Source organism: Sinocyclocheilus rhinocerous, unplaced genomic scaffold, assembly GCF_001515625.1.
Source record: "Sinocyclocheilus rhinocerous isolate Xijiao unplaced genomic scaffold, SAMN03320098_v1.1 scaffold1180, whole genome shotgun sequence".
Classification (NCBI taxonomy): domain Eukaryota; kingdom Metazoa; phylum Chordata; class Actinopteri; order Cypriniformes; family Cyprinidae; genus Sinocyclocheilus; species Sinocyclocheilus rhinocerous.
Window position 1 is genome coordinate 431,294 of NW_015665886.1, and position 19,258 is coordinate 450,551.

Here is a 19,258-nt window from a genome sequence, read left to right on the forward strand (position 1 = left end):
CGGTACAAGTGGAAGCGTAGATGGTAATTTTCTTATAAATAACTCGATTCTTTGGTTAAAATATTTTAAAGTGCTTTTTTCTTCTTCAAAACATCATAACGGCATGTCTTTAAAATTGTCTCAAAATATTGCTGACTTAAAATGACGCAGGACGAGAACGAGGAATTTGATGTCGTTTAGGACGCAGTTATTTGTAATGTCACATTTACAAACGTTAGTGCAAGAAACTGCAACATAACTCTTAGCCAAAACATAAAAAATAATAAATTCCAGCTTGCTTTTTTATTCTAAAATAATACGTAAACAAATAATAAATAAATATTACAAAAAATACTTGTTTTATAGGCCTATAGGTGTTGTTATTATTATTATTATTATTAAATGTACAAAAAGTATTTCTTACCTTTCACCAGTAGATGGACATCAAGAACAGTGCATGAGCAATGGGACGTTCAATCACCAACCATCAACATGGGGGGTGTCTAGTCCTGCTCCTGGAGGGCCACTGTTCTGCAGAGTTCAGCTCCAACCCCATTTAAACACACCTGAATCAGCTAAGTCTTACTAGGCATAATAGAAACTTACAGGCAGGTGTACTGAGGCAAGTAGAAGCTAAACTCTGCAGGACAGTGGCCCTCCAGACCGAGTTTGGACACCCCTGATCTATATCTACTTTATTTCTTTCTCTCATATTCAAGACAGTCCTAGTTCTGTGTAATATAGCCTACATATTTACAAATAATACTCAGATTTTTTTCCAATCAACTTTTTTTTTTGTTCCAATATTAAGATTATATTTTAAAATGTATATGAAATACTTTGGAAAGTGTAACAAATTAAAATTAAAGTTTAATATAAGAGGCCGAACTACTGTATGCATAACAATGATAAAAGAAAAGGCTGTGTAGAATAGTGCTGTATGGAGTGTAGCAGATTACACAACTGGACACAGCTGTCACTGCAGTGGAATGTAATTTCACCTGCCCATGTACATATTATACAGAGGCATCTAATCTGCAGATGTGCTTGAGGAGGCTGATCTCAAACCACTCAAATCATCTCAGCATCTGCTGATCATTTGTATCTGCTTACTTAGAAAATTATTTTCTTTTGTGAGTGTGTGTGAATGCACCTTTTATGTAGAGGATACTGAGGCTAGTTGGCTATATATCAGTAACCACACAATGCATTCAGGCAAATGTCAATTGTGGTTGAACTGTGTTTTTAGAACAAGAATATTTGCAGTTGAGGCAAGTAGTCACATGTGTTTAACATCTTGTATTTTTGTGTAAACAATTAAATGGCATGAATTCATTTAAAATTATGACTATAATTATTATAATGCTATATAATATTATTTTAATAAAATAATACAATATATTATTTATATTATTTGTTTGGCCAAAACAATGGTTTGATTTTTTTTGTATGTTACCTTTTATGTCTTTACTGTATTTATTTGTGTTTAATCCATTTAAATTTACAAACAGAAACCACCTCAAAACATGTATGCATCATGCAATAAATATTCACTAGATTGGACAAGCCTGGTCTCCCCCATAAGCCAAATATCAACTCTTGTATTACTATACTTATATCAGAATGTAAGTAGAAACCTGAGGAAATGCACCTCTTTTTTATTCCCCTACAGTGTTAACCATGAATCCTTCAAGAACGCAGTCACTGTCGGAGGAAAAACAGCCCTGGGAAGAAGCTTTTGAGTCTGGAAATGCGGAGAAATAGACCAGCGCACTCAAAGAATGAGAGGCATGTCCTGCACTCTTTTCAGCCCCAGCTGAGCTGTGTGCTGTTTTTTAAATCACTTTACCATACTAAACCTACCTCAGTGTCAGTGACACACAATACACACCAGCTGGATCACACACACACAGATGATGTCAGCTCTTGGGGCAGAGCTCAAGCAGTATACATATAGGCAAAGTGGTTAAACAATAGTTTAATGTTTTATCAGTCAGCTGTACTTTAATCCTAAAGCATTTGAATGTGATGGGGAAGCTGGATGGGGGGTGTTGGCTGATAAGGCTGTGTGTGTGTGTGTGTCTGACCCTCTGACTGCCATTGGATGAGCTCTGTGGGAGGGGGTGTGTTCAGGCTCACAGTATAGCGCTTGTTATGAGAGCCTTCTGCCATCCCCTTCCACAAACCTCAATAACAACAGTATCACAGCCTCTGAGGCTGAGTGTATGTGTAGGGGAGTGAGGAGTGCCTCTACCGCCGTTGCAGCTGGTTGCGGCTTCCTCCCTGTGCTGGATTTCCTTGAAGGCCTCATCACCTCTGCAGTGCCTAGGAAAAAATAGGGGCCCCCCAGAGTCTGAGGTAAGTGATGTGAGATAATACATTCCATATCTGTCAGCTCCATTATTCAACTTTTCTCTTGTTTACCTTTGGAAAATGCAGCACACCTCTATAGATCCCACCCACCATCCCTTAAAACCACCCTTTTCATTTCTCGTTGAGCATTTGAGGCAGTTCTTCTTATTATGTGCTGTTCTTCTAGTAATAATTCAGTAGGGACTACATCCTTCATTGCATACCTTGGTTGTTTTTATAGTAGCTACGCTTGCCACCTTGACAGCATTTCTGGCCATAATAGACCCCTAAATGCTGTTTAGGTGGGCAGCCCGTGTCTCATAGCACAAATCATCCCATTTTGCGTTTGGCTGTGCTGTTTCAGTTTACCACCCCGCTGGGTTGTCGTTATGCCGAGCAGCGTGTCAATCTGGCAGAGATGCGAGACACGCGAGCAGGGAGCGATGCGTCTAACCGTGCCGTAGTGCAGCACTCGTCTGCAGTGCTGCTCGATAACCCAGGCTCGGTTATTTCGCGATGGTGACTGGCTCATTTGCAGCGACCCAGAGACGGAGAGCTCAGCTGGTCAAGATCTCTGATATCCGCGATGCCCGAGGCGAGATCCTAGCTGCCATGTAGAAAGGTTCCTGTTTGATTTGCGTGCAGAGCGTGCTTTCTTGCTAGTTTCAAGCGCAACAGAGATAGAAGGTTTTGGATGCAGATGCTATGGGTTGGTCACTGTGCATATATTTGGACATAACAAGGTTAGGCTGCTTTATTAAGCAATGCATTTTCTAAACAAAACAGATATGCACTGGAGAGTCCAAATATGATTATATTTACCTGACAAAAAATATGATCTCCTTACAAACAGTCAATTCCTTCTCACAGTGCAAGTTTCAACACGGTTTTCAAATGTTTAAATAAAGATAAGAGTTCAGATAAGACCAATGGCCAATGTGGATGATTAGTGATTTCAATTAAATGTTTTGTTATGATGTGGTTTCTAAAGTCCATATTGAATCTTTACTTATAATTATGGTTTAATGAAACACACGTGTCAAAGGGGGACACCGGCTTGTAAAGGAAATCACTGTCTTTTAATGTTAGATTTAAAAAGAAATTATGAATCTCATGTCCTAGGACAGTTTCAAATGAATATGAAGATATCAATTGCAGCTAAAAACTTTATTGATCTAAACCAAGAATATATTATAATATTGGGGGGAAAAAAGATACTGCAATGCAGAAATACTACACAGAACAAATTGTTATATTTATTTTATATTAGAAAAAGTAAGTAAATCAAACAATTCAAGGACCTGCAGGTGCTTCTGAGCTGGTGTCATGTATATGAGAACGAGTTGTCTGATTACTTGTATGCTTTAACAAAGTGTGTTTGTTTGTTATTATTCATACAACAACATTAAATAAATGTATTTATAGAAATATTATCCTAAAAGAGACAAATACAATTGAACAATAATATTAAAAAAATTAAATTAAATTAAAATTATTTAAAATAAAATAAAATGTAAATAAATAAAAGCAATATGTTTAATATATTTTCAATATTATTGGCACATGTAAAGATAAAATAACTTCTATTTGCATTTCACAGAGTTGGTAAACTAATATGCTATTTGTAAACAAATTATATAAAACTATATTACCAGTGCATGTCACAAAAAAAAACAAAAACGTGTAATTTGAAAATGATTTATTTAGCTGTGGAGCCTAATTTGTGTTGCGCAACGGGAACCTCCACCAATTGCGTGCTGCCTTTACAAAATTGCCTTTACATTTTCATAGTTGACCTGACCTAAAAATTCCTCTAGATGAAATTATCAACCCCCTTGCAAGTCTTTGTATAATTGGCTCACTGCCTTTGCACATGTAATGCCTCCCTAGGAGTCTACAGGCTGTTTGATGTTCTCAGGAATGCAGAGGTACATTAAACATGTGACCTAAGGGCCACCCAGGAGCTCTGACTCTCTAAAGAGTGTGCAAGTTTACCATCACTCTGGTGAGTCTTACTATGTGATTTTGCTGGCCCTGTGTGTGTGTGTGTGTGTGTGTGTGTGTGTGTGTGTTTTGACAGGTTTTTGTCATAACTTTCCGTTCCAAATACAACTTGCCAGATGCCACTACATGTCATTTATTGTGATGAAGGCCAGCTTATTTATTCATTGGTTGCATTTAGTTATAGATTTTTATATTATTTATATATTATATATGTTTGTTTATTTAATTATTTGATTATGCTCATCCTTGGACCATTAAAGTAACATCTAGTAAACCCAGGAGACATTTACTACAGAAATAAATGGTCATGTTTTTGCTCTTGTGATCAGTCATGTGGGCTTCTTGCACCAGTGACTGTAATTCCATGACCTGGTAGAGCTCTGAAACAGGCCCTTAGTGGAAACAATGCCTAGAGAGATGTACTTTAAATCTACCAGATAAGTTTTAAGTCTCTTGACTATTGCTGTTAGACTAAAATGGTTGTATTGTATGTTTCTTAGCTTTTTGGATGTCTGAAGTGGTGGGCATGAGAGAGCTCGTTGTGGAGGTTATGGAATTTGGCATAGCGTGGTCTCTTGGGGGTTCACATGTGAGGCTCTGTGGGGGCGATTCCATGTCCATTGTTTTCTGCTGAAGGACATTTCTCACAGAACGGAGATGGAAACAATGGCTGATATAATTTGCAAGCTGCTCCTGCCCTTCAGATGTATTCCTCATATGTGCGTCAAAGATAAAACGTAGTATGCGATCAAGCAGACACAGAAGGATTTCTTTTAGAGCTACTCAAAGGAAAATCATCTGACAAAAGTAGTTGTATATTGGCTTTTCATGGATCTCGTTCTTTTTTTTCCCAACCGTTTATCAGTGAAAGCAGCATAGTGAGTTAGGAATGTAAATAAGTTTGCTCTATATCAGCGTAGTATCAGCAAATCAGTTCCACTGGCATGCGTTTGTTTGCTGGCTTGTGTATGTGCTTGCAAATGTTCAAAGACAAATGCTGGTTTTTAAGCGTGTTCTTGTGGTTGATCTTTTGAACAAATGTTCAGTTCAATTTGATGGGATCCATCCAGGCACATAATGTCTTCACATTGTCTCCTGGACCAGTGAAAGCCACATGGGTATTCAAGTTTCATCCAAATTCCCATACCACCATTTTTTTATTTCAATTTTTCAAATTTGACAGCACTGCAGCTTCTGTTGCCTCATGGGATAGCAGATTGCCTGCTGGTTGCACAGAATCTCAGCAGATGCATTGTGTCATCTGAGTATTGTTTTCCTTCTGTGTGATAAATACTGATAATGAATACAGAATATTTAGACAGGCTTAGAGAAGCTGCAGATGTATTTCATCCATAGAGAAGCTTGGAAAAGAGGTCTACGCAGCTTTCCAGACATGCTGTCAGTTGTTTGTGAGAACGGCCCTTAAGTTTTTTTTTTATCTAATATTTATATTTTATTTTATTTCAACTTTTTTCTTTAGATATGCTGTAGATTTCGGACTTAGAGAAGCTTGGAAAATAAATGCTGAATGGAGGAGTTAAAACCTTCTGACCTCTTCAGGCAATAATTTCTGTTTGTGTCTGCTTCTGCCTGAAGTCATAAAAAGACACTTGCGCAACCTTCAAAACATAGTCTTCCTACATATTTCATTATTATTCCATGACAACAGTGACATTTATGTAGGTAGTCATAAAGATTTACATTCTGGACTAGAAAGATGCAATTAGTGCTGCATGAGTTGAGAAATCAAATCATCTTTTTTTTACACTCACCTTCATTCACGTTCACCTCTGCACAGCTTGTGCTGGATATAGAGGTCTTTATAGATATGATCTTTCACGTACTGTGAAATCTTCAGAGGACGGGGGTTTGTCTATTGCCTTTCTTGCACTCTTAGATACGCAGTGACATCAGCAGTCTCCAGGAGAGAGCTGATGCAGCAGTCAACAGAGGTGCAGAGAAACAGAGAAAGAATACATTGAAGAACCTTGTTACAAACGCTGAGATTTTAGTATGCACATTCTGATGTTGTGTGTTGAAACAGCCCTGTACTATTTCTCTGTGGACTCCAATAATGTATCCAGACAGTTGGGGGTGTAGTAGTGTCAAGAGATGTAGGTCATATGTAAATATGTTTTTAAGTAATCCTTTTTTATTAATGCTCTGTCTGGCATCAAGCTTCTCTGTATATGTCTTTGTTATGAGAATATATAGTGTAACCTGGTAAAATGCTGGTATGCTGGCTACAAAATTAAAGCTTTGTTACTGATGTTATAAGCTTTCGTTTTGTCAGATGTTTAAAGCTTCTTGTCAGATGATTTGCCACTTGCCAACATAGTAGATTTGTCAGTCATGAGGTGTTGAACATTAATATGAACGATGAGCATCTGTTGCTGTGTTGTGTCTTACAGCTGTTTCTTATTTAGTTCATCTTTGATGTCTACACCTGATGCTTGAATTTATGATAGTGGAATGGGTTATTGGCACGAAAAACTGCTGTTGACCGCTTAGACTTTTCATATAATATTCACAATTCCGTATTTAAATCTTAAAGAACAAAACTCTGTTACGTTTCTGGCTTTTCGTCAAATGTTTACAAGATATTGAAAGTTTTATTCTTTGGATGCGCAGAGTAGTTTACTTTTTCAGTAGTTTTTCAGACTGTTCATGAAAACTATTACACCATTTTTGGTCTAGATTTACACTGTAAGAAATGTTTGTAATATTTACAGAAAAAGTCTGTAAAAAATCTTATAGTACAAACCTGTTAATTGGTTAATTAACACTGTAAGTCACCTTACCATATACGGTAAAAACAGTAAATGTTTTAGCATTGCATTATATGCAATTTTACTGCAAAATACTGTTCAATTTATGTTTTTTGGAAGTAAAAAACATATAGTAACGAGACAATTTACCATGAAAAACATGAAGGAAAAAAAAGACATTCTCAGAATTCTCTGTGTGACACATTTTGGTTCAAATAGATTATTACATTATATGGTTTCATATAAAAATATATGTGGTTATAAATAAACATGCACCAATATGCCATGTCATAATACCAGAAACATTGTCACAGTATTTATTTATTTATTTATTTTTATTATTATTTAATTGGATATTTATTTATTTATTTATTTTACAGTGATTTAGTTGTGTTACAATTAAGTCAAATAAGCCCTAAAATGTTAATGTGAAATATCAATAAAAAATTTAATAATTAGAATGATTATTTGAAAACTAGATGAATTTACTATTTAACATAATTAGAGTTTGCTCCTGGCTGCACTGAAATGTAATCTGAGGCTTAGTAACCATAAAATCAATTTATCTGCCTTTAACATGCATTGTATAATCCATGGTATAAAACTAAAAGCTTGTTTGATGATATCTGATTCATAACGTATAGGCTATTGGCAAGATTTAAATATTGTTGAGAAAACTTGGTATGATCATCTTTGAAGTTGGTCTAAATGTTTTAAAGCTTGCCCTTCATATCCTGTTCTCATTCTCTCTAATTTACCATAGCAGACTCAGCCTTTCCCCATTTTTTATTATTATTGCACCCTTGGGTAACTTCCAAAGCTGGCTTGAAATATGTCATACCTGAAGTATATATTCCATGCAAAAGCTATCAAAGGCTGCAAAAGCATTTATTTTAATTTGAGAAAACCTTCTCTATGACTCAAAGACCATGGTGGCTGTTCTAGTGGTCTTTTTTAGTATAATACCCAGCACCGAGAGCAGAAACAAGATTTTTGCTGGGCGACAGATGTGCAGTGGAGACAAAATAAGAGCCATTTTATTTTTCTATACCAGCCTTTTTTTTCCTTCTTCATCTTACTGTGTAGCATTGGCCTTTCTATATGTCTGATAACATTATATACAGTACCTCATATCACTATAGCTGTTTAATGTGTGACATCACCCACTGAGCAGTACTTACTTAGTGTTTCTTGATATTTAGCATCGATAGTGCTGTGATGAAGAGACGTTAATTGCTCTGCAAAGCAGAAAGCTTGACTGAGAGTGGTCTCATCCTGCTAGATTAATGCAGAGGAAAGCTGCACTGAAACTGATTAGACACTAATCCTAAGGGACGGTCATACACATTTACAGCTGTGCAGATGCAACCAACACTTCCACCGCTGATCATGTTATTGTTCTCACATCTATTAAAGGGATAGTTCACCCAAAAAATGAAAAATATTACTCACCCTCATGTCAATCCAAACCCGTAAGACCTTCGTTCATCTTCAGAACACAAATTAATGAGTAATTAATGACAGAATTTTCATTTTTGGGTGAACTATCCCTTTAATCATTATCTTCCAAATGCATTGTTTCATTTCCAGCTTGATTTTGCTATCTGCTATACATTCTGGATTTGAAAATTCCTCTATAAGATTCTTTGCTTATTTTATTTTGAATACTGTGCTTTTGTGTTTTATATTTGGGTTATAAGGAACAGTCTTATGTTTTCAATTTTAATTTAGCAATACAATAGTGCTGTCAGTCTGTGTGGTGATTAACAACATGCAACAGATGGCTTTTTTTGGATCACTTTTTGTCAGTAGAGCAAAAGCATACAAAATAACTGGCCATATTGAGTCTAAAATTTAGGTTTTAACCATGATAAATGTTTCCAAGTGCTATTAGTTGAAGTAATAACAAGCGTCCAGTATCCTCTGAAATCCAGCCGGAAGAGCACCACATTTTTTTCTTGTTATTTCTGGTCAGAACTCTAGAAAGAAAGTAGGGAAGTCTACATTGCAAAATACTTTTGGTCCTAAAGGAAGAAGATGTTTTTATGCTTCTTATTAATTCAGCCACATCCTAAATACAGTATGTGCCCCTTCTCATGATCTAACAGAAAAACCTTGTAGAAAAGGAATTCAAGCTATAATTTAAGACAACAAATCTGTTTTTCATTCACAGCTTTGGTAACCACCACAGAGAAAGTATGTGGCCACCTGCTTTTCTCTTGCTGTTCCAACCATCCGTTTGCGTTATTTAGATAACAAATCTGATAAGAATAAGATGGCATCACTGGATGCGAGTGAAAGACAGAGTGATGAAGAAAAGATATAGATGCAACGTGCTGCATTGCCTATAGCTCTGCTTTGGCCTTTTGAAAAGGTATCAGACTTTTCAATATGGAAGATCCTCAGTGTGCCAGATGCTTCCTGTTGCAGATGACCGCTAACTGAACCCCAGTCCACAAATAGCAGATGCATTTATGCCTGTGTGTGAGAACAAATATACAGAATAATTTCCCAACCACTTTTGTGTTCTATGCTAATTATAGAATTCATTTGTTGATAGTTATGTTTATACAAGAGAGAATGAGAATAAGAAATGAAAGGAAGAAATTGTAAATAATAAAATAGCAGCCATTCATTGAAAAAAAGATCCCATCTCCTCTTTGTTTGTGCATTAGCCGGACTAGTGTACTAAAAGAGGAAAAACTGATCAATAATTATTAAATATTATTGCTGATTCAATAAGCCATCTTGTTAATTTATTAATGTTTAGATGTTTTAGAATGTTCTGATCATTCACTGTCCACAAGCTAAGGTAAATTCAGTAGGCCTAACATAAAATATATACACTTCAGACCTCTGACCTCCTTATGACTCTTGAATTTCCCCTTAAGTTCAGAAAAAGGGCAGTGTTACGCCTATACAGTTTAGGAAAATGATGATAGTTTTAAGCACGGTGTAATTGTGAAATTAGAAACAAGCAGCTTCACATGGCTAGAACCCGCTGGTTAAAACAGTGTCAACTAGAAAATTGCTGACAATGCCAGTACATGAAGAATTTATAGTTCATAGCATGTGAACATCTAGGATTTCCTCTGTGGCTGAGACATTTGGAAATTATTTTATTCCTTTTAGATTTCTCAGAGTGCTTGCATGTTCATTGCATATGCATTTTTACATAAATCTGCTGTTTCTTCTGTATCCTTATAGTCTTATAAAACACAGTTCAGTGTTGGCGTAGATTGTCTTCAGTGGTTCTTATTTTGTCCTTCGGAGACGTAATGATCAGATGTTTCACCATCAGCGGAAATGGAATAGGAACCTTGCCCACAGTTCCTTAGAGACGGGCCACACTACACGAATGTGACCTTGAAACTCTGTACTGTGTTATTTCCTCTTAAGCTGGAGAAGTTTTGCATTTCATATGGCCTTTTCTTTTTTTTTTTTTCCTTCTTCCTCCTGCTTTCTTTTTTATCTATCCTCAGGAGTTATGAGAGGACGGACAGTGTTTTCCTTTAAATGCTAATCTGGGAAACTGTAGCAATTGCTTTCAAAACGGCTTCTTTAGATACCATAATATCTGGTATATGTTACACCAAAAGACAGATAGCCGTCTGATCCATAAGCAGAATCAGTAGCGATATGTGATTTATTGGAGCAAGAGATAGTTAATTCAATGGCCCTTCCATGTCAACTGTTAAGATCAAGTATTTTCCTCAATGCGGGAATTATCCAGACTCTTTTCCAGCAAGTATGTTATCACATTTCCAGATATACCGCACATGCCATTTACTGATAACAGAGAGCACTTCAAGTTCAAGTTGTAAGTGAAATGGTGCCAGGTGTGGGAGAAGATTCCTTTAAAAACTTGATCTGTTATTCTAAGCTGTTACTTCTTAAACATTCTCATGCCTCTGATCTGAGAGATTCAATTCTGGAAGCTTCCAGCCTTTGGAAAAATGAGGAAAGCCAAGATAGGGGAAAAAAGAGGGAAAGAAAGAGATGAAGTAGGCAGATCAAAGAACAACACAATGCTGCTTGTCTGCTGGAAGAGGAGGAAGCCAAAGCCTGTGAGCTGTGGGTCAAAGAGGGAAAGTTACGGTTGCAGCTTTGTAGAAATGTGTAGAAATTCCAAACCTCATTTTTCAAGAAGTAACATTAAAATGTGTCTAGAAGCATATTAATATATAAATAGCCATGTACACTTTCCAAAGAACTTGTGAGCAATTTGTGTCTGAAAAGTGTTGGAGGCGCTATATGCGTTAATTAACTTGAAAACTTTAACCAACCTCTGTAGGCAAGAAAAACCTTTTTGGTTTATTAGAAAAAATCTCTCTGCAAAAGAAGAAAACATCAGGCTGGAGCTCTTGCCATTAAAACATTTTAGGTCCCCCGAGAGGTCTTGTGTACTGCCCACTGAAATGTAACCAGGTTCTTATTTCCCACAATGCTAGAAGGCAAAAAGCTGTGTTTGCTTTATAACCACCCCCACTACTGTATCTAATCTGAGCGACACGATCTTCCATTTTAAGCATTAAAACATTCACATCTAATGCATGTTTTGTTAGGAATTTAATTAGTTGTGTTATAACACCCTGTAGACTATATATCTGGTACATACTGTAGTTTTAATAGCTATTGGTAGAATTCATGTGTAAGCTTTTATCAGACACTTCAATCCTTTATGTACTGCGCCACTAGTAGTGATGTCCACTGACAACCAAGAGCTACCAAAATGAGATAAATGACTCCCACTTGCAAAAAGTGGAAAATCAATTCACTTTCTCTTTCACTCTTTCTCTCTCATAACTGCGAGAAGCTCACAAGAGAGCATGCAGCGTTTTGAGATTGATTCTGTTGACAGTAAATTTGCAAGTCTGAAAAGTAGCAAGTAGTTAGTCATATAAAAAGTTCTCCATCGATGAACCAGCATACAGTGCAGAGCATATATGGGCTTTTAACCAAATCATTGTTTTGCCTCCTGTAGGCATATTTTTGGACTGCTGTATTTTTCAAAACTGCCATCAAAGTGCTGAATGAAGCATTTCAAAAATACAATATGACATTTCTGTCATAAATATGTATTTTTTTATGAGTGTGTGCAACCCTATCTGTCAGCATTTTTGCAAAAGTCTGCATGTTTGTATATTTGTGTTGTACTTCTTGTGGCCTTTTTCTTAGTGCCCAGGACTTAGAGATACATGTTGGTACAGCTTATGAAAACTAGCGGACCTGGGCTTCGCTTGTCTGTCATCACATTTCTATATGAGCATTCTTGCTTGTTTGCAACTGCTTGTTTGTCTCTCTCTCTCTCTCTCTCTCTCTCTCTCTCCTTGTGAGTGTGTATGTTTAAGTTCATGCTTCTATTGGTGAAAGGTAGGATGATGCAATGACAGCAGTTCAGGGGCCATTCTCTACCCACATTTCTTTCACCACATCACATGAGCAGCAGACTGTCTCTAGCTATCAGTGTTTAAAAGAATGTGCATGTGTTACTAGTATTTAACCATTGATTTAAAAAAATTAGTGTATACATATTACTGTTTCATTTTAGGGTTGGTAAGATTTAGAAAATGTTTTTGAAAATGTCTCTTCTTGTTCTCCAGCCTGCATCTATTTGATCAAAAATACAGTAAAAGCAATTATATTCTGAACTATTATTACAATGTAAAATAACGGCTTTCTTTTTTTAATATTATTAAAATGTAATTTATTTCTCTCATAGCAAAGCTAAATTTTCAGCAGCCATTACTGCAGTCTTCAGTGTCATGTGATCCTTTAGAAATCATTCTATGCTGATTTGGTGCTCAAGAAACATTTCTTATTATTATGCTTAATATTTTCATGAAAACAATGATACTTTTCTTCAGGATTCTTTGATGAATACAAAGTTCAAAAGAACAGCATTTATTTGAAATAGATCAATTCAATGAATTTAATACACCCTTGCTGAATAAAAAGTATAAAAAAAATCTTACGGACCCTAAGCTTTTGTATGTATGTAAATATGCCATATTCCAAGGTTTGGGATTCATACAGCCAATTTACTTGAAATTATAATTAACGGCAAACACGATTTGTTTTGGCTAAATACTGTCAAAATTTACAAACCCTTATTTTGTTCCAAACCTGTAAGAATTTCTTATGTGCAAATATTTTGAAGAATGTTATGAACCAAACTACATTGGAGCCTGCTGACTGCCATTGTATGGGCAAAAACGAACTAACTAAATAAATAAAACAAAATCAACACTGAGGCATTTCTCATAATATCCTTTTTTGAGGTGAACTGTCCCATTAACTATGCATGTGAGTAAAAGATGGCAGAATTTTCATTCTTCAGTGAACTGTTCCTTTAACTATGTTATTGCAGTTAGTATTCCCATTGTGAATGTAATGGACAGACTGTAAGGGTTTGAGAGGAGCAGAAAGAGCACAGGGAAACATATCTTGGGAATGAGGGAAAGAGTGACAGTAAGTTATTGTGGAATGGGCTGGAAAACAGCAGTATCCTGTCAAGAAGTAAATCAAGCAGGAGGGATGAAAAAATGGGCCAAACAACATATGAGTTTGCCCTCACACACATACACCTCTCTTCATCTGTTGACATCAGGTCGCAATTCCTGAGAGCATCTTTATCTCAGCAGAGTGACAGTCCCATTTCTCACACACGTTCATTATCCCACCCTCACTCCTGTGTGTGCGGCCCAAAGCATCTCTCCATGGTGACTCATAGACTAATACAAATCTGCCTGCCATATTTTGGTATGAGGGATAACACTGCAGTCAGACAGTCAGTATTGCATTATGATGTTAAGAGAAAGAAAGAATTGTGTAATTTTGTCTACACAATGAAAGTTGGTTACCAACATTTTTCAAAATATCTCAGAACTGTGAGTTTACATCTCGCAATTCTATTTTTTGGTCTCCACCATGGAATAATAAAAAAAAGTAATTGCTACTTTTTATGTCACAATTCTTACTTTATTTACCTCACAATTCTGACTTTTCTTAATTGCGAGTCACAAATCTCACAGCTCTTTTTTCCTGCAATAAAAATAAAAAGTTAATGTCCTGCAATACTTTTTTTTTTTTAGTTTTTGTCTCACAATTATGAGTTTAAATCTCGTAATTCTGACTTAATATGTCACAATTATGAAAAAAAAGACAAAATTGTGAGATATAAATTTAGAATGAAAACAAGCTTCCATACTTTAAATTGTCCCTGTTCTCACCTTCATGACATGAATGAAAATCAATGGAGGACAGACATAGCATGCATGTAAAGTATGTTCTGCATAGACTGCTGCTGCCCATCCATTCTGGAAGACAAGAAACTCTTATCTGGTCATATGTTTTGAAATTTGTTTTCGAATACATTGTCAGGATTGCTCTTGACTTCTCATCATTTTGTCTATTTGTTTGTCTGTCTTTCTAAGACATGATTAGAGGACTATATATGGTTTCTGTTTATGCTGAGCAATCTGCAACCCATCAGCCTGTATATATTTTTTGTCTAAATATAAATAAATGCAATAAAAACACATTTTTGTTTACCCATGTGGGATCCATTAAATAGATATGCTCTAAACACAATATTTTGTTACTGTTCAAGATGAATTCATTCAGTCTTTTTTCCCAATGAAAAAGCATAGCATAAACAAAAGAAATTCCCAAAGGACAGATAAGTCCATATCTGTTTTGTTTTGCTAGACTCCTTTACACTTTTTTTTTTTGCCCCAGGGTAGTAAAATAATGATTTGGCAGATATTGATTTGAAATTATATCTCTATTTATATTATGTAAATCTCATTCACACTAAAGAAAGTGGAACCCATTTGTGCTCAGTCTCTATTAACTAAAGCCATTTACTCATTTATCACAAAAAAAAAAAAAAAAACTATGCCAAGAATAACTGCAAATACTGCAGTTTTACTGCTTTTTGCCTGAAACATTTTAATCGGAATTTGATATTTCTATTATACAGGTTATGTTTTATTTAGGTTTTAATTAAAATGTACAGTATAATAATCTTCAGCAAAAGAAAAATAAACCATACATGTAAAAAACTATTGAGAAACGGAAAGAAGGGAGTAAAAATAGGGTTAATCCACTGAACATATTCTGAGGCCTTGTGCTGAGAGCCCCACACACATCCCTGGCTGGGAAACTCATGATTATTGATAGTGGGAGCAATTTGGCCACATCCTCAGCAGCAGAGCACAAACAGCCCCCAGCAGCAGATCTGTAGAGTTCCAGAATGTGCCTTGTACACACAAAACAGCCTGTCCATTTAGGAGACAATGAAAAGAGCCTGTTTTCTTTCTATCTTTCTCTTTTGCCTTCTCTCTTCTTCAGTCAAACACAGTGGTGAATTGTATAAACAATTGCACAACATTTGTGCAAAAACCTGCGTCTTAAGATATGGTCACATTAGGCAAAACAATTGTGAATGTGAAGTGACGTGAAAGACATGTATGACCTCTGCAATTAACCCATCCAACTTAGTGCCTTAAAGTTCACCTTCAACTGCCCCCCAAAAAAGTCTATTGTCAATTTGTAGCATAGCATGAAGCATAGATCACAGAGAAGTCACTTTCAAACCAAGCAACTTTCTGTTGGTCAACGTTGCAAATTAATTTGGCCTTAAACGAGCAAAAACTATGCAATGAACTTTTTCACCCTCATGTGAACCTCTCAACTTTGCAGATTCTTATTGATTGACTGGCTTTTGTCTGTGAAATTTGGCGAAGCAGCAGTAAACGCAACTTACAAACTAGTCAGGTTTATTCATATCTGCGTTTATATATTTGGTCTGTTATGTATATTTTCTGTGTAAAGTAAGCTTGACAGCAGACTGAAATTTGGAGAATCTTGCCATGCAAATTGCATACAGTGCAATTTTTTGGCCGTGATTTTGCTGTTACTTGATTTGCATAATTCCTTTAGTGTGTCAGGTGCAAAAACAAGCCAGACAGTGCATGGAAATGAACACTGCTGTCAGTGGGCACAGTTTGTTTTTAGTCATTCATCCCTCGGTGCATTCTTACTGTATTCTCACTGTGGTCTCATCTGTTTGTATAGACTAATGGTGAAATGATATGCTACAGAATGGCATCACCTCCATTAAGAATGGGGATGGGTAGGGGGATGTCGGAGATGCTTGCCCCTCCAACATCCCCCTACCCATCATAATCAATACCCATCGCTTCATGTGCCTCCTATGCCCATGGTGGCCCCAGACTGGATTCTAATTTCCAGCTCTCGTCTTCGCAAGCATGGACATTTTAGTAAGAGTTTCAAAGACCATGCAAAATTAATGAGGTTGATTTCTCTGAAAAGTAAAGTCTGTGGCACCATCAAAACATTGCTATTTTTGAACATCCCAACCAGCCCAACACAGTAACATTGGCTTATCCAATGCCATGAATTTGGGGAGCTCTATCTGTTTGGCTGACCAATTATTTTATTAATGTAATATTTTTAACAGCATGGTCTGTCTCGATTCTCAAATGCATAGACAAACATGTTTGTATAAGTCAGTGTATTTGTATTGTGTAAAACAATTCATTTGACTTCTTTTGCCTTTAGTGAAGTATCATGCAGAGCAGTGGAATCATTTTTTCATAAATCGTAACCAACCCACATTTCTATACAACTGCCTGCCTCTTTTCCGTGCCAATTACTTATGACTAAATCTATGCAAGATACTTTTAACAGGGCCACAGAGTTTTATTGTTGTGGTCTCTCTCTCTCTTTCTCAGACGTTTCCATTAGTCTGTATTCTGGTCTGGTCCAGACATGGCAGTTTGAACACAAACAGCCTGAGGTTCTTATCAGTCTTTCTCACACTGCACTCTTCCCCAGGAAACCCGTTGAAAGCTCACTTTATCACACGCTCTGCCCTCCACACCTCCCTCAGTTCCAGCCATTCCCACAAGCACACTTTTACCTTTTTGCTTGCTCCCCTCTTCATCTGAGATATTACCTAAGAATTAAACATCTTTTAGCTGACTTTCTCTCTCCATCTAAATCCATTTCACCAGAAGCAATGTCTGTCTCTCTCCTCTATCAATAACTCGCTTACTCTGTGTGAGTTGTTCATTGTTTTTCTAGTTCATATCTTTCTGCCTTTTTTTCTCTTTTTTTTGTGTTAGTCATGTGCTAGAGTTCCTTTTTTCCTCTTGAGATTGTTATAGCTCTCATTTAAGGGGCATTCCAGCAAAGCAAAATATGTTTTTAAGGCCTAAATACAATACATGACTTTTCCCTCGATTTACAGTTTGAATAAGTCGACACTAGTTGCCGAACATCAGAGCCAGTCTGCAGATTTGAGTTGACAGATTTCATAGAAAATCGCGTAGTGTATGATGGACACAGACTCCAATTTTTTATCTTTAGACTGTGATTCCATCCAATCGGAGGATATCAAACATGTTTGATATTTTGAACTGATTTTAGAACAAGTATTGTTTTCATTTATCATGTTTCACATTTTATCATGCGAAAAATGTGTGAACGTTTGATTTGATCATTTTATCATTTTGCAAACATCACTTTTGAATGTTCTCTGAACCATCTGAAACAAGTGGTAAGTACTAACGTTTAAAAAAACATTAGACAGACATCCAACTAAAATGAAAAAACTTTCCTAAATGATGTATAAATAATTTTTGTAAATTATGTATACAATTTTGTGCTAACATTTTAATAGTTTTATTAACTCTTTCCCTGCCATTGACAGAATTTCCCATCATTTATGAGACAATGCTTCCCCTTTATTGATGGAATCTTTTGGCTTTCTGTGTTTTCACTGTTATACGGTAGGATGCGCTATTACAAACTTCTGAAAGAGTACTGAATTTCTGGATCAAAACACGGTGAAGAAGTAGAAACAAGAGATCACATATGTAAGCAGATAGATATGTAAAATAACGCAATCATCAAACATTTACTGTTACCAAATGATTTGTTGAGCCAGGAAGTGGTATAGGACTGTGCAAGCTTTGTAGGTGCTGATGGAAGCGATCTATCGCATCTATGATTTGATCACCATTCTAAATCTGATCTGGATATTGTCTTTGAAAAAAATTTGTTAAAAATGTTGCTGTCTCGGTTTTTCTTTTGACATAGTGCATGTTCAGATATTCATACAACAAAATATTCTGGGGGCCATGAAAGTTTTATGAAAATGCTGAAAAATGCTGGCAGTGGCTGGCAACTTAAAAAAAAAACTCTGGCAGGGAATTGATCACCATTCTGAATCTGATCTGGATATTGTCTTTGAAAAAAATTTGTTAAAAATGTTGCTGTCTCGGTTTTTCTTTTGACATACTGCATGTTCAGATATTCATACAACAAAATATTCTGGGGGCCATGAAAGTTTTATGAAAATGCTGAAAAATGCTGGCAGTGGCTGGCAACTTAAAAAAAAAACTCTGGCAGGGAAAGAGTTAAAGAGCAGATAACTTTGAACAAATGTTCTATAAATGTTACTGGAAGATATGAACATTTGTTCAGAAATTTGAGTTGAACGTCCCTTGTTAGCTGAGATTCCACCATTTCCACAATCTAATGGCTTGTATGCAGTTTGTCCCCTTTATGACGAACGTTCCTTGTTAGCTGAGATTCCACCATTTCCACAATCTAATGGCTTGTAAGCAGTTTGTCCCCTTTATGACTGTGATATATTAAATATTTTAAAACATTGAAACACTGTGGCATATTTTTTATTTTTTTTTTTGGTTGTTGACATTAACTGAATTCTGAGTTCGGATGAAAAAGCCTCTAAGTGCCGTCTGAAATTTTCATCTAAAATGAGCATTTTTTATCAGTCTCCTATATTTATGTTCAGTTATTTCACTTTAATGGCATAGATAGAGACCTATACATTGCCATTAAAGTAAAATTACTGAATCTAAGCATAGGAGCCTGATATAAATGCTCATTTTAGATGAAAATTTCAGAAGGCACTTAGAGGCTTTTGCATCTGAACTCTATAAAAGGTAATTGTATTTACTCCCAATCCTGCAATATTCCAGAGCCTCAGTAAATAGAAACATTTGATGCTATTTTTGATGTGAAAGCATTTGATCTGTTAAAGCAGTGGTTCTCAACCTTTTTTTCCACCGGGCCGCACTATGGTCCAAGTGCAAGTC

General features: G+C 36.1%; 1 protein-coding gene across 3 annotated transcripts in view; it reads left to right on the top strand.

Moving 5' to 3' along the window:
• Window positions 1-2,265: 2,265 nt before the first annotated feature.
• The window catches only part of kank4 (KN motif and ankyrin repeat domains 4), a 45,515-nt gene continuing 28,522 nt past the window's right edge, over window positions 2,266-19,258 (top strand). The window contains exon 1 of one of the 3 annotated variants that reach the window (XM_016542791.1): window positions 2,266-2,337. The gene's annotated coding sequence lies outside the window, so the exon portion shown is untranslated. Of the gene's footprint in view, window positions 2,338-4,225; window positions 4,337-19,258 lie in introns of those variants that run through there. The other 2 variants (XM_016542793.1, XM_016542792.1) reach the window with 2 other exon arrangements.